This window comes from Dromiciops gliroides, chromosome X (assembly GCF_019393635.1).
Source record: "Dromiciops gliroides isolate mDroGli1 chromosome X, mDroGli1.pri, whole genome shotgun sequence".
Lineage (NCBI taxonomy): Eukaryota > Metazoa > Chordata > Mammalia > Microbiotheria > Microbiotheriidae > Dromiciops > Dromiciops gliroides.
In genome coordinates this window covers 27,023,100-27,028,272 of record NC_057867.1, presented here as the reverse complement: position 1 = coordinate 27,028,272, position 5,173 = coordinate 27,023,100, and positions in this window count along the sequence as shown.

The window sequence follows — 5,173 nt, the reverse complement described above, 5'->3', positions numbered from 1 at the left end:
TCTGACCTCAGACACTTGACACTTACTAGCTGTGTGACCCTGGGCAAGTCACTTAACCCTCATTGCCCCACAAAAAAAACCCCCAAACCAACAACAACAAAGAAGACTTAGCTCTGATTGCGCCTTCCACAAGAGGACTTTGCCATCCCTCCCAGATGACCTTCCATTGCCCTTCTACATCTTTTGTGGAACTAGGCATTTACAGGTCCTCCCTAGAATGTGAGATCCTTGAGGGTAGAGGCTGTTTATGCTTTCCTTCCCCAGTGTTTACATCATTGCTGGCACTGATCAGAGGCAGCTGGTGTGACAGTGAATAGCCCTCTAGGCTTGGAGTTAGGAAGACCCGAGTTCATATTTGACCTGAGACACTTGCTAGCTGTGTGACCTTGGACAGGTCACTTACCCTCAGTATCCCCACCTAGAAAATGGCAAAAGAATAGCACCTACCTTGCAGGGTGGTTAGAAAGATCGAATGGGATAATTTGTATTTAAAAAAACAACACTTAGCACAGTGTCTGGCACATAGTAGGTGCTGTGTGGGATTATTCCTCTTCTTGACTACCAGTGGCTACTTATTATCTTTTTTGGTTTTTTTTGGGGGGGGGGTTGTGGGGCAATGGGGGTTAAGTGACTTGCCCAAGGTCACACAGCTAGTAAGTGTCAAGTGTCTGAGGCTGGATTTGAACTCAGGTACTCCTGAATCCAGAGCCAGTGCTTTATCCGCTGTGCCACCTAGCTGCCCTTTTTTGTTTTTGTTTTTGTTTTGGCTATTTATTTTCTACATTCTTTCCCCCTATCAAATCGGGGGCTGATTACTCACAATTAGAGATAACGACTGAAGGATTGCAAAGTGCTATTCATGTGTCATTTCCATGGCTCAAGTTTTCTGAAACGCAAGGTGTTTTGGGAGGAGCAGAGGTCCCAGAGGCTTGGGGAGGTGGGGGGAAGGAGAGCAGGCCATAGATTTTTCCAGTCCACGGGTTGTGAGTTCCTTTGCATCCTGAAGGTACTTCTGTCCTCCTGGGAGGAGGGGGAGGGGAAAGTAATTGGGTAGGAAAAGAGACTGGGCAATTCCCAGTCACTCTGGGGATGTAGGAGCAGAAGGAAGGAGGGGATTATGCCGGCCTAGCTTTCAGCACGTGAAGCTGTTGGACCAGCCTAATGATCTGCATCTGTGGCTGGCTCCCCACATCTCTAGTAGTCTTTATTCCAGGACTCTGGGTCCAGCCTCAAGGTCTCCACCTTGGATCCTCTTCCAGTCTCATTCCCTCTCCTTGTTGCTTGGCAAGATGAGCGTGACCAAAGAAGGCCTTGGAGGAAGTGTCTTCATGGCCAAAAGGACCTGGGAAAATGTGTGGTCCGTACACACATTCTGGCCCATCATATCTTCATTATCTTCCTGGGTCTCAGCAAATGCGGGCTTCACCTCATTTGATCCTTAACTTCGGGAGGTTGGTATGTCAGATTTTACTAAATCCATTTTATAGACATGGAAACTGAGGTGTAGATAGACCAGTGACTTGCCCGTAATTCTCTAGCTAGAAAGGGTATGAGGTACAGATCTTCTAGACTTCAAGGTAGGTACTTTTTTCAACTCCACCTCACTGTTTCTCCAGATGAACTGGGCTGATAAGAGTTTATCAGGCATCTGACCAGAGGCAGTTATTATAATGGATAGAAATCCAGCCTAAGACCTTGCTTCAACCCCAATTTGTGACACAGATGCTGGGGGAAGTCACTTATCCAATTTATCACCCTCAGGGAAATCTTGAAAACTGTTTGGTTGCAGGGGAGGTGCCTACTTGTATTGGCAGAGGGACTTTCTTCACCTGGGAGTTCCCTCTATCAAATCATCTAGTTTTATCCTTTTCCTATGAGTTTGACCATCAGGTGGTAAAGCTAAGGGCTAACTGGACCTTGCTCTTTGGGCAGGATCTCAAAACTTCCTGGTGGTCCTTTCTGCAGTAAAGGTCTCTCTAGTTTTCAGAGAGTGGGTGATTTTCTAATCACCAGTTCTCTCTCTCTCTCTGGAGGTGGGAGGGGCACACCCTCTTTTCAGCAGGGAATTGCCTGGGAGAGAAGAGGCCTTAATTTGGGCTTTAGAAAGGTGCCTTCTCCACCCACACCTTCTAGCTTTAAAGGAGGATTGTAGACTTCCCATCTTCCTATCAATGCTCCAAAGCAGGGGTGTCAAACTCAAATGGATTGGCCTCAGACACTTAACAATTACTAGCTGTGTGACCCTGGGTAAGTCACTTAACCCCAATTGCCTCACTTAAAAAAAAACCTCAAATGGAAATGGGGGTCATTAAACCATACTTAAGGATCGCTGTGGGCCACATATTATTAGCTTAGAAAACCTCATGTTCACATGATCCATGTTTCATTGTATTTTGGCTTATTTGTTAAATATTTCCTGATTACATTTCAATCTGCTTCAGGTCACACTATGGAGTGTTATAGGCCAGATAATGGCTATATGTTTGACAACTCTGCCCTACATGGCATCCCAGGACCAGCTGGGGGTAATGTCCACATCAAGAACCGAGCCAAAATTGGACCCGGATCCCCAAATTTAGTGGAGAACAGGACTTCCGGCAACTAGAACCTGTAAGTCATCTATTTTCCATATGTACTTTTGAAGTTTGAGTCAGTGTTCCTCTGGACTCTTTCTATTTGTGGAACTATGTCACATATGTTTGGAGGGATGTTTTATACCAACAGTGCCTACTATAAGTAAATATCCTCTTTTAGAAAAAGAAAATAGAAAATAGACTACTTAAGGCTGACTAACTCAGTGGAAAGGACTCTGGTGGGGGGGGGGGAGAGCCTCAACCAATGGCATTAGAAAATCATCCCAGACCCCTCAGGGATACCCCCAGAGTCCTAAAGGGCAGTAGTCAGCCTAGCTATGGGAACTTGACTCATCTACGAGAGGAAGAGTTGGGATCAAATTTTTGGAGACCAATAAAAGCATCAGTGCATGCTATCTCCCAAGGTCATGGACAATATGTAATCCATGTGCCACAGCTCCATACCAAGCACGCATTACATGTGCTCTGACAATGGGATCCTTTGGTTAGGAGGGAAGCTACTTCATTCTCCTAGCAGATTAGAAGAAAACTTGACCAGTGGCCTCAAAAGCTTGGACTTTTTCTCATGGCCTATGGCGTTGGGTGATGCCCCAGGGGGTCTAAGAGCATCCACAGGCCTATTTGTCTGTAGTCTCACTCCTGAGCTCTTGCTTTACCCCAGCTAACTGTCCTTGGCTCTTTATGTACTCCCTGTTCCCTAGCTGTCTCCACTATTGGAGTATTAGTCTGGAAAGCATTCAACCTTCCCCTTGCCCACGCTCTGCTTCTCACCATCTGAACAGAAGTCCTCATTGGGACCAGGAAAGACTTGATTGGCTTTTCTGACCTTCTGCTTTTCTAACACTTCGATCTTGTCTGAGTCAGAACCATCTGAGGTATGAATTTATGCCTTCTCTCATGGGAATTTGTGTCGATCTAAGCCTTTGAGGAGGAATAGAGGAAGGACCAGGATTAAAGTCGGAAGATATGGGCTGTAGTTTTTCCCCATTAAATGTTTTCCATTTCTTTGAGTCAAAGGTTGGCTCAGGTGTGTTGTCGCTATTATAGGTTAAGAAGAACCTTCTGGAGGTGAATGTCTATGCATCTCATCATCTTTTGCTTCTTCTTGGGGCCACCCTGGCTGATTAAAGCCCTTCTCGATACAGGCAAAATAAGGGGGGAAGGAAAATCCATAGGCAATAGATAAAAAAGCAGGGAGAAGCAAAGATTCTCTGCTGAGTGTTCTAGGTTGGTCCATGGTGCTTGTTGTTGCAGAGTGGCCAGGGAGACAGGGAGATGCAGGTGAGATCTCTGGGCAGTATTCTATTGTCCCCAAGAGTCTTTATGTCCATGCAGTAGGGACAAGTGGGATGGAGGATTTTCTCATCTGGGGCACCTCCCATGGAGCTGGACGAGTGCTCTGAAGGATCTTTGCCTTGCTGCAATGACAAAGAACTTAAGGCACTGTAGCAATAGTCCAGATGAGAAGGTAGCATGGTGTCAGAAGAAGAATGGTGTATTAAAAGGAATTATGGTGGCAGCCTCATTGTTGTTGTTGTTCATCCTTCATTCTCAGAGGACTAATGACATCAGGAGGCTGATGTCATGACTTGCAGTGAATTGGATTGAAGTGAAGGAGGACTGTGTGAAGTCACCAACCTCACTCTCTCCTCCAGAGCCATCTGGGTCCAGTGGATGACTGGAGATGGCCCCGGATGTAGTGAGAGACCTTGGCCTTTTTAAGCTAAAGTCTTTCCCGGGTCTCAGTTTGTATGAGGCAATGCCCAGTCATTGATTAAAGGCTAGGTAAGAACTGAGGCAAAAGATGGCCTAGTTTGCCTTCCCAAAAGGATCAATCTGGGAGGGGAAAGACCCTCAGAGTTTCTGGCCAGAGCAGAAACAATGGTTATTTACACTCATGGTGGCAGTCTCATAGGTGAAGGGGACAGACATGAAAGATGTCATGGAAGTAGACTCGATTGTGGTTCCCATGGCTGGGTGGGTGGAGGGGCACTTGTGTGGCTGAGCTGCCCACTCTGTGGGTTATTATTGGCTGAGGAGAAACAGTCCGCCTCATTTGGGACGCATTGTCCAGCACTTGTATCTCCCTCAGACTTTCAGCAGGAAGGGGGTTTCTCTTCTCACTCTTCCCACTTCCACATCAGCAGTAACACCTACAACCTGAGTTCCTTGTCACCTTCCTGGGTCTGTGTAAGTGCCAGGTATTGTGTTAGCCCAGAGGACACAAAGAAAGGCAAAAGGCAGGGGCTCCCAGTCTAATGGGGGAGACAACATGCCAACAACCATTTCCAAACCAGCTCTAGACAGGACAAATTGGAGCTTATCAACAGAGGGTGGGCACTAGCATTGAGGGGGACTGGGAAGGGTTTCTTGGAGAAGGGGGGATTTGAATTGGGACTTGAAAGAAGCCAAGATATGGAGGGGAGGAGGGAGCGCCTTCTCTTTTCTTCTCTGGTCTTGTGTCTTTTTCCAGGCCCGGTGCTCACTCTGCCACTTTCCGAGGTGAGGAGTTTCTGAGCAGGGCATCAGGTGCCCAGTGGGAAGTTATTTCCACAACAGCACTATTTCTTGGGGGAAAG